This window comes from Ananas comosus, linkage group 14, assembly GCF_001540865.1.
Source record: "Ananas comosus cultivar F153 linkage group 14, ASM154086v1, whole genome shotgun sequence".
NCBI classification, from domain to species: Eukaryota; Viridiplantae; Streptophyta; class Magnoliopsida; order Poales; family Bromeliaceae; genus Ananas; species Ananas comosus.
In genome coordinates this window covers 8,202,553-8,214,004 of record NC_033634.1, presented here as the reverse complement: position 1 = coordinate 8,214,004, position 11,452 = coordinate 8,202,553, and the positions used below count along the sequence as shown (strand labels likewise).

The 11,452-nt window shown below is 40.0% G+C and overlaps 1 long non-coding RNA gene across 3 annotated transcripts; it reads right to left on the bottom strand.

The window, feature by feature from the left end:
- Window positions 1,108-3,917, bottom strand: LOC109720097. 3 transcript variants are annotated; one of them, XR_002218865.1, is made up of 9 exons: window positions 3,739-3,917; window positions 3,535-3,661; window positions 3,270-3,377; window positions 3,025-3,183; window positions 2,851-2,948; window positions 2,668-2,768; window positions 2,445-2,540; window positions 2,067-2,181; window positions 1,108-1,322 (listed from the first exon to the last, which is right to left on the bottom strand). It is a non-coding gene; the product is annotated as an uncharacterized LOC109720097 (long non-coding RNA). The 3 variants fall into 3 exon arrangements; XR_002218864.1 differs by lacking the exon at window positions 2,445-2,540; XR_002218866.1 differs by lacking the exon at window positions 2,445-2,540 and having other exon boundaries at window positions 3,535-3,656.

The following is an 11,452-nucleotide window of genomic DNA, read 5'->3' as shown; positions in this document are numbered from 1 at the left end:
GTTGGTGATTTAGTACTTCGGCTGGTCTTTTCAATCGGTCAAAAAGATCGAATATATGGGAAATGGTCCCCATATTGGGAAGGACCATTCCAGATTAGCCGAATCACAAGAGGCATTGCATATTATTTGCAAAACAAAGACGGATCAGAAAGTGAAAAACCAATCAACGGAAAGTACTTAAAAAGATATTACCCATCCATGTGGGAAAATAATTAAAGTCAGAATTAGAATATTACAAGCCGAATCAGGATAATAAGTCTTTGAGTTGGTTCCATTCGGCTATTAGATTGGCTTGGGCGGTTTCAGCAGCTTTCTTTCGGCGCTTCATCAGAGGATGTACTTTGTAAAGTTGGAAAAGTTCTTTTTTAATCTTTATCCCTTCCTCCTTTTTAGACTTCAATTGATTTCTTAGTTGAAGTCGACGCTCGGAGGTTGCGCAAGAGTAGACTCGGCTGCTGCTAATTCTTCTTTAAGAGTGAAGATTCGCTTCTGCAGAGCCGATTCTTGATCAGCCAATTTTTTATCCTCTTGATGTACTTCAGTATTCGGAGCTGTTACATCAGGAATACTTTTCTTAAAATGATCAACACGATAAAAATGTTGATCTAAAGCTACAAGTTCGGCGCCTAAAGATTGCTGCCGAGCCAAAAAAGATGAAAGTTGAAGTGATAAAGTTGCCACAAAACATTTTATGCCGGGAGTAACATCTGTTTGATCGGTCAAATGAAGTAAAAGGGCATATAACCGATCAAATTGTTCTGGATTTTGAGCCAAACTAGGAATACCGGCACCATATATTTTAAGACACTCGTCGAACTTGCTTCGGGTGTCCGACGAAATGATGATAGTTGAAGAATCATCCCCTTCGGTTGAACTGGGGCTCGAAATCAAAAAGGATTGAAGGGTTACTGTCACGTCCCGCTATCGCCAATTTGGTCGATCCGGGCCCGTACACAGATGCCGAACGGACAGAACCTCCCCTGTCCGCCCAAGGCTCAACAACCACGGGTACATGTATAAAGAAATAAACAATTCCCAGGATACATTTCAATATACATGGCTTGTACGAAGGCAAGCAACAATCACAAGTGATAGTAAAACTAGCTAAACATGAAATTCACTGTAATTTAAAACTTTAACTTAAATTACATAACTGAAGCTTTTAACTGTTTACATGTTCTTAATACATTCATTTACATGTCTCTGTACAACCAAATAGATGACACATGAACCCAAAATGGTATACCACTAGTACTCGGGTGTCAACTAGCTAGGCTGCTGGCTCTTGCCCCGATCCTCGGCCACAACGCTCGAACTGGAACCTGTATGGTTAGTGGTGTGAGAACTACAAGAAAGTTCCCAGTGGGTTCGGCTGCCGACCTCGCCGACTCACCCACTAGGTCTACTCAGGCATATGTAGGCAAGAAAAGTAAACTGAGATAGTAACTAACTATAATATGTAACCACTTCAATGCCTGTACAAAGCTGAAGGAAGTAGTATATGAAAACTGTAAATATGCATGCATGCTTTTCATTAACTTTACCCAATCTTTTGGTTAACCTTCTGGTTAACAATAACTCACTGACGCTATCCCAAATATCGGGGAGACGCAACCTGCACCCGACGGGACCGTCAACTGGGGGAGACGCACCTCCTGGTCCAATAAAGATGACTACTCCGGAGCTCATCGTTCAAGGAGGAGCGACCTCACTTGAACCAAACAAATGTGAGTATGATCTGATCCCCCTTTAGAGGATTCAACTGACAAACACTGTCACAATTTACTCTAACTAGTTCTTTATGTTAGTTTCACAAATTCATTTCTCGATGCTAACCAAACCTCTAGTTAGAATGTCACCAAGTTCACTATTGTTATAGTCCATACATTCATAGGGTTCTATGTCCACACTCTAAAGTTCACAAGTTCTCATTGTTGATAGAAATTCACATTTTCACTTGCACAATGCCAAATACCCTATAATGCATGACTAAATAATTATAAATATGCTCAACGAATAACATAGACATAAAAGGTGATTCAAAGACTTCGGATAGCACCACCCACCTGTAGTGGTGTCAACAACTAAGATCCATGTCTCGAGATGCGTCGACAACTATCTCTCGCGACCCAGCGCAAATAGAACTAGAACGGCCTCTACCGTAATTGGCGCGTCGTCGACCTGTCGGAAAGTCAATTTAGACTTTCGAGCAAGTTTATCTTTCATTTATAAAGGGTTAAAAGAGATTAAACTGACATCACAGTCATTTTTTTGCAAAACTTGCATTTCAAGTCCAATTATCAATGCATGTGTATATACATATATCAACTCAATGCTGATTTCAGCATCAAGCTGAAATCAGATCTCTTGCTGTATTTTCAGCAATGCACTTCATCTTTGAGCCATTATTCTAAATATAGAACAATTAGTTCTATACTACATACTTCCTTGCAATTGAGCTCAAACTCCTCTAATTTCTCTTTTCAGTCCAGGACACCGAAGGTTCTACAAGTAGCAGTTTCTGGTGGCAAGTTCCTTAACTGAAATTCCAATTAGCTCAAATCAGCCCAATGCTCTAATCTGCTGTTCATAGCAGCACCAAATCCAAATGAACATTATCTTTAAGGCAATTGGCTTGATTCTTATCAAACATGAACCTATGCTTACCTTAATTAGGTATTCTACCAGGGTGATCTCAGCTTTCGAAATCTACTCTCCACTGAATACATCAAAGAAATTCCACCATAATTGCAATTTCAGCTCCAGATCTGAATTTCAGCAATCAAACTCTTAGTTTGATCCATTCTAAAGTAACTACTTGGACTGTATTTAGATGTGGAGTGAACTTACTTTAACTTAATGCTAATTTAGCTTGCTCACTGCATGAAATGGGTCACCCGTGCATTTCGGCAGCACAGCAGCACCAACAACATCAACTTCTTGCAATTCTGAAATTTCAGCATTAACAACTTATCACTTCTACACAAGTAATCACATTCTACTTGGGAATTTAGCATCATTTACCCAGATTTAAGCTTCTCCCAAATTTTCTTCAGCTGTAATTCCAATTCAGCAACTTCACTCAAGTCCTCTCTGCTAAAAATTCCATTTCAATGGTTTACTTCAGCACCAATGGTACCCGGTTGGTGGTCGACCACTTTTCCGAGTCTGAAAACACCCAGGCTGCAATTTGGAGTTGTAATAAATCCAGGTGAGCATCTTTTCTAAGATAATTAACTCAATTATGATTAGATAAGAACTTAACTTACCTTAATCCAGAGTTAAATCAAATTGCTCAGTGCTTAGTGGTCCAATTCAACATTGTCATAGCAGCTATAGCAAGAACTCCTTACTAGATAGTTTCCCTCAGCTCGAACCTGCAAGGAATCACCCAATTCACTAGTTTTATCAACTCCTCTTAGCTCTTTTTTGCTGAAAATTTCAACTTTGCCATTTCCAGCAGCAGAAAAGAGTATAAGCATCAACTTAAGGTAATGAACTTATTTATGTAAAAACAATTACTAATCAACTCACCTTAACCTAGGTATTCCACCAGGTTAATCCTAGGTCAAGCATCAAGAATTTCTTCCACTCAAATTCTCAGAATTTGCTCAGCCCTCAGTTCTCCCAGCTTTCTTTACTTCAGCCTACAACCTCTAGGCTAACAACAACAAAGTCCATATAAACCTCTTTTCTAAACAATCAGCTTATCTAGGAGGAAATACAAATCAAGTTTACCTTGATTAGAAGCTATTCCAGGTAATTTCGCAGCTCCAATCAACTCAGATTTCTTGCTTAGTTCAGTTCTCTTCATCAGCCAGCAGCAACTCCAATCAGCCAGCACCAAACTCCTCAACCTTCCTTACTTAGAGAGAAAGAGGATGAGAAAAGAGATGAAAGGAGAAAAGGAATGGACTCTCTATTATATGGACAAGTGTATTCTACTGAGATTGAAGTGATAAGGATGAAAATTGCAATTTGGCCCTTTAAATCCCAGAAATTGCATTGTTGTCCACTCAGCCCGCAATTGCTGTACCGGTACAAGATCTTGTACCGGTACAGGAAGCTCTGATGATTACATTAACAGCAGCAGCTCCATCTCTCTTTTCCTCTTATTTAATTCATTCCTTTTTCATTCCAACACTTCAAAAACGTGCCAAATGATCTTCCCAAGCTACCAAATTAATTTGGTAACATCTAGATCTCAAATTTGCATTAATTTGGTCATTTTGACCAAGTTAACTTGAGATTTCAGCATTTGGACAGCAGCAGCAGCTTCACCTCTTGTTTCTCTCCATTAACTCATTCCAATTTCATTCGAGCACATCTAGAATCACCCAAAGAAGCTTCCCAAACTACTAAATTAGTTTGGTAACATTTCATTCTCAATTCTGCATTAAGGTGATCTTTTTTGACCAATTCAACTTGAAATTCCAGCATTAGAGTAACAATGGCATTTGGAGGTCTTTTGCCACTTCCAACACACTTCTATTCCATTTCAAAACTTCCGAATTACTCTAGTATACCTCTACAAGTTGTCGAATTGGTTTGGAAGCAATTAATTTCCAATTTGGCATCAATGTGACCAAATCGACTAGAATTTCAACTTCGAAGCTCACAATGGCAATTTGGCATGTTTTAGTAAATATACCGAACTTCGTATTCATGATAGTTATGATGTATGTTAGCTTGAAAGCCATATGGAAATCATTCCGGGCAAAGTTCGAAGCCATTCGAGGATGCTTACCGTGCGCAAGATTAAGGGCCGCGGAAAACGACCCGGAAAGGGCTATGTTTAGACCATGGACTAAATCCGGGCGATTAGCGTGGGATGCCAGATGAATGAAATATATTTGAAAACATGTTTGGAGAGTTCTCGGTTCGATTTGATGAATCGGATGTCAAACTGAATGCGAAAACGAGCGAAAACGGATTGAAAACGTGAAAAACAAAGGGTTAAGGACTGAAAATGCTTGAAAATTGGCTATCTGAATTCTGGCCTTTCGGGGACCGGTCTCTCACCGCAAGGACCGGTTCAGAACCCTGGAAAATGCCCAGTTTTGGGCTGTGCATGTTGTAAATGGGCGGGAAGTTGTCATGTATGTGGCTCTTTCTTCTTCCTCGTACCACTACACACACACACTAATGGTTTGAGAGAAGGAACTCTCCCTCTATCTAGAATGCCCTCTCCTCTTCCATCAGAAGTGGATCAAAAGGAGGAGCAGATTGGGTGGAGAAGGGAGACAAAGAGATGGAGCTTCTCTTCATCTCCTCCTTGACCATGCGTGAGCAAGCTTCTTGGAGGTAAGCTTCTTGGAGCTTTAATGGTAGACTCTTTAGGTTAGTTATTATACTCTAAAAAGAATGCAGTTTAATGGAATACTTAGCATGCCTTAAATAGATGGTTTATACTTAAATTCAGGAGATGAATTGGAAGTATTTTTGTAATATTGCATCTAGCTCCAAAAAGAGCGGCGTTGCATGTGAGGGTTTTGATCTTCAATTGACCTATCACAAACCTAATATGGGGGTTTTTGTAACCGAACGCAGTATGGTGCGCTCGGTTCGACATTCGACGAGCGTACTGCAGAAGTTTATTGACGAAACAATCTTTTGGTCAGATAGCGCCAGCACCACGGATAGAGCTCCAAAAAATCAATTGAAAATGGATGGGACATCGTGGGAAATTCGGGGAAAAACCCGAACAGACGGATCGTGGATTGGTGGACCAGTTCGGGTGGTGCGCAAAAGAGTTTGAGCGCCAAACCGGGACACGAGTGCCGCGCGAGGCGATTGCAAAGTACGACAAAGCAATCGAAAGCGTTTGTAAAAAGGTCGGGTTGTGCTTACCGAAGACTAGGCGCCTTCATGCCAAAGTGTGTGTGTTATCACTATTGATGTGAATAAGAATGTTAAGTAAAGATATGCTAATAAGACATGTTAAGTAAAGAATTGCACACTATTTAATGATGCTAATACAATGTTTTCAATGCCATGAATAAGATGCTAAAGGACATGAATTGCATGTGATAGATGTTAACAGTAAATGCCATGAATATGTGCAGTAAATGCATATTATAAAGATGTATGTGAGATAATGTATGTTGTTCATAATAGGAAATTGACGCCTAAAGAGTTATGCATATTGACTAATGTAATGAACACTAAGTTTAATGCTTGTGGACATGTTATAGAATGTTGATGAAGCATGTAGTAAAATGTTAAGGCATGTTGAGATGTATGTTATGCTAACAATGAGCTAAAATGTATGATCTATATTGTGAGAATATGTTAATAATGACATAAAGTTAGAAGCAATGCATAATGGATAAGATTAAGAATGCTGAGTATAAGGAATGTGTGTAAGTGACATAAACTGCACCTATAGATCGAGTGGCACTTGGACCTAGGTGTCAACGGCATAGGTTAAACAAATAAGTAATTGAACCTAAAGTGTACGATGAACATAAGGTTATTACGAGTGCATGTCAAGATATAATTCCTAGGTGTGGAAACGAGGAAAATAAGAATATGAATGGCATTGAACCTAGAGTCAAGTAAGCCTAGGTTGTGAACGTAATGGCATGGAACCTAGAGTCAAATGAACCTAGGTGATTAAGAATGTTGGACCTAGCGTCAATGAACCTAGGCTAAGAAGATAATGACGTTGAACCTAATGTATTAACATAGGTTGAGTAAAGGCTTGGACCTAGATAGGTCGATAACATAGGGTGAGACCAACCCTTGAGTAATGTAAAGTGGATTCCGGAATCCCTGCTGCTAGTGCAGCGGCTGCTAGTGCAGCATACAAGCTCGATAGTTCTTGGCCGCGGGTGCATGTGGCGTGTTCCTCTCCCACCGGAAGAACTTCGAGGCTTGTTAATGAGCAAGAATAATGAGCGCTAGGGTGCATGTGGCATGTTCCTCTCCCTATCGGGGATCTCGGCTGCGGGTGTATGCGGCATGTTCCTCTCCCACCGGGGGATCCCTGACCACGGGTGTACGCAGCTCTGGGCGACCCGTTGGGCGATGTGGTTTGTGATTGAAGGCTGAGGTGTATGTGAGAGTTCCTTCACCTCGAGCCGGACAGAGCGCGGACTATCCGCAGTTGATTGACTCAAGACCGAGTCGGATGGCAAAGTTGGCTAAGGTAAAGTAACCTTAGGAAAGAAAGGCTAACGTGTATAATATTAGTAAGGTGTGAGTACCCTTAGAAAAGCGTAAAGAATAAAGAATGAAGAATCAAGAATAAGAAAAGGCTAATGCTAAAGAATGACAGGTAATAAAGAATAAAGAAGGGTTAATGCTAAAGAATAGCTAGTAAAGTAAAGAATGAGTAAAAGTAAAGAATGGATAAGAGTAAAGTGTAGAAGCAATTAATCTACTATATGAGTTGCATAATTTGCATATTGCATGTTGTGAGGCAAAAGCATGGTAATGTTAGTTGCATGATTTATGATTTCATATCTATCTATTGGACTAACATGTTGTTTGCCTCCTTTGACCTGATGGTCGAGCTCTTCCCTTGGGTGGCCGTACCCACTGGGAACTATGGAGTTAGTTCTCACCCCACGTTGCTTCGGGGTTTTACAGGTTCACACGCGAGCGGCGCGGCGGCGCGAGGAAAGGGCGTAGCTCCGTAGTTAGCGCCCTACCACTGAGACCAGATAGCAGCACCCTGAGTCGGCTTCTTAGGGGTATAAAATGCAAAGAACCAAAAATGTGATAATTGTAAGAACAATGTTGTAATAAGTATGTTAAGAACTTGATTGTATAATCGGAAGTTGAGGATCAATGTAAAAGAATGTAATGTGGAATGTAAAATGTAATATGTGAGATGAATGCTTGTAATAGCAAGTAGATTTATGTTTTTGATACTTCCTTATGCAATCTTTGGTTGAAATGTGTTCCTGGTTGGAACTTCGTACATTGTGTTGATTGCGACGCCTTGAACGTACAGGGGAGACTCTGTCCGCGGTACAGGGGAAATCCTGTCCGTTCGGCGGTCTGTTGGTGTGCCCGAATCCGACCAAAGAGGCGGGCTCGGGGCGTGACACAGAGAGATCGGCGGAGTCGGCAGCAGAACCCACTGGAAACTATGGACAATAGTTCTCACCTCACCTTGTTGCACGGCCTAGTACGAGCGCGCCGGCCGAGGATCGCAATAAGGGCATAGCGCCCTAGAGGTTGTAGTAGCTTACCTTCCTATTTTGCATTAGTAGTCACCTTGTGTATATATGAGAATAGATGATGTATAGAGAGTGAGGCATTTTGGAAGATTGTAAACATATGTTTATGTTTTGGAAGATAAATTGTAATCAAATGTATTTAAGTTATATGGATGTAATAGATTAGTATCTCTCTTTGTTCACTCGTATATTACTTGTGATGCTTGCTCTTGGTTGGTAGCACTGGTTGTGCTCTCGTATTGTTTTATTGTGTATGTAATCAAGTTGTTTCCTGGGCACTTGTTGTATACAATCTCGTCATTTGACTTGGGGGGACAGGGGAGGTGCTGTCCGTTCGGCGTCTGTCCGACGCGCTTGAACTAGACCAAATTGGTAGCGGGTCTCGGGGCCGATATATAATATTTCTATTTCAATTATATAATTAGACTAATGCAAAAAATATAAATGAACTTGGTTTGTGGCTGTTACCCTTACTAAATAAGGCTAAAGCTAAAGCTAAGTCCACTACTTAGTTTGTATTAATCCATTACTGAGTAAGACTAAGGCTAAGGTCAAATAAAGCTAAGGCTAAAGCTAAGGCTAAAGCTAAAGCTTGGTTTGTACGGGGATTACAGATCATGTAGAATACAGAATACCAATGATGTAAGAACTCATTATGCAAGACACCTGCATCAACAAGTTTACATCGGAACGAAGACACAGACAATTCCCGCGATTATTTTGGAGACATAAGAAGATCATCAGGATCATCTTGTTAGTACTGGTTTAATACCAGACTGAATCAAAATGGTTAACGGACTTCTCGTAGTGGTTAGCTGAACTAGAAGACGTACATTAGTGAGTACGAATAGCTCGGAAAGAACTACGAAGCATTAAGCCTGAAATCTCTCTCGACACCTTCGTTAAAATAGTTCTTTTATTCAAAGTTAACAAGCGGTCCGTAGTATACGTCAAAACTCACTCAATCTTTACTGATAAACATTATATGATTCTCTATCCTATCGTAACTAAGTACTTTCATATCATCATAGAAGAGAAAAGGTTGATTTTATAAGTCTTAAATATTAGGGGAATAGTCACCATGGATATCAGACTCTTCCGTATTATGGTCAAAGCAGATGTACATTACATTGTGATTTTGAAAGATCTTGTAATTCTTTTTGAACAAAGGTGTGTTCTATGTACCTTAGTAACTTAAGATCACCATACTCTCGAAACTACAATTGTTGAACATTTAACAACTTACGGTTCCTATTATCCTATATTTATGTTTTTTTTTTTCTTGTGTATACCTTCTTCCACTCTGAACACCACCTAGTACCGATACCTAGCTATAGAGGTTTAATACCCAGGATGAGAATATAGTACTGTCTTCCCGTTTTCTCATATGGGATAACCTAACATAACTACGTTTATATATTATATATTCTCTATATAGTTTATATCATTATTTCGGATCATATCATTCTTATATCTGCCCGAATCTATGATACATTAAGATGAGACATATATTATCATTATATATCAAAAGACTATATCTCTTATTACGATTTATACAGCATTGTTATAATATAGTACCTAATACATCAACATGATACATTTTTCTTTTTTGAATACTCTAGAATAACTAGTACTGTACACCGATTCTGGATGTTCCCGGTTTAGCTCGTACAATCTTTATTATTGAGCAACCCAGGTTCGGTGATTGGGTTTTAAGAATTCGGATCAACGATCACAGGTACCAGAGAATTAATGGTTTAATGTTAGTGTAAGGGTAAGCTACAGCCTAATAATCCCACAGTGTCTGAGGGGGACAAACCCGGTCAGGTTAGCGTGCGTTGGATTCTATTGGTTCACTACACTCTAAACAGAGCGATCGGAACAGTAAAGCTGGAATCGAATCAGACAGTAGAACAGTAAGACTAGGACTGAATCGGAGAATAAGACTGGGACGGAATCGGTTCCGAGTAACGTGTGAAACCGACCACTAACCGAGAATATGATTGATACTACGAGGTTGAAAGATCCCCCCGTAGGTAGGATCCTGATGAGATCGGGATCGTGCGAATTGGGAGAATTCGCGAAATCAGATCGGTTGCGAGTTTTACGATATCGATCCAGATTTTTGAATGTTGGTAATCTGTTACACTCTGAACAGAGTAATCGGAATGAGCTGGAACACCCCTAGATAAAAGGTGGGTATCGTTAACAATCAACCACTCGACGGGATGAAGGGTTCCACCAGTGGATAGGATCTTAATGAGATCAAGATCGTGCAAATTGGGCCGATATCGTATAGCCCGTTACCAATCCAGATTCTCCAATTCTATCAATTTTCACAATCTTGATCTCATCAAAATCTCCAATTCTACGAATTCTCACAATCTTGATCTCAACAAGATCCTACCCACTGGGGAGACTCTTCATCCTGACGAGAGACTGATTGCTAACAACACCCACCCCTCACCGAAGGGTGTTTCAACCGATTCTGATCACTCTACTTAGAGTATAACGAACCACTAACATTCAAAGATTTGAGTCGATATCGTAAAACTCGCCACCGATTGGAGTTCTCCAATTTTCTCAATTCGTACGATCCCGACCTCATCAGATCATGATCCTACCCACTTGGAACCCTTCAACCTCTCAATGTAATACACCAACATGATACATTTTTTTTTTTTTAATACGTATAACTAGTACTGTAAACTCATACCGAACGGTCTCGGTTGAACTCAAGAGAATAAATAAATGAGAACAAACCTAGGGGTAGGGGGCTCAACCGGGAAGCCTCCACATCGGTACACTGATACGCTAACAAGTTCGATGGATATTAACCCTCGGAAACACCCAAGTACACGCTGACAAACTATAGGATGATCTGTACTGCATTCGAACTAATCTGGTACTCAGCCAGTAACCTTAATCCACTGTACCACAAACAATAGTCAATAGTTTAACTATGTATTACTTTATTTGTTTCAATGATAGTTTAACTATGTATTACTTTATTTGTTTGATATTATTGGCTCTAAAACTAGTTATTTCTCTTTAACTTTAAAACTTAAAGCTTTAACTTAAGTTTATATACATATATATAAATACACACACACACACACACACACACACACACACTCTCTCTCTCAAATACCACCTTGAGTCTCTCCCGACCAAAACAGCGTTTAGCCACTGGTTTAGCCCTTTGTTTTACCATCTAAGTTACGGGATCAGCACGACTTGCGCGAGCCCGCTAGGTTAGCTTT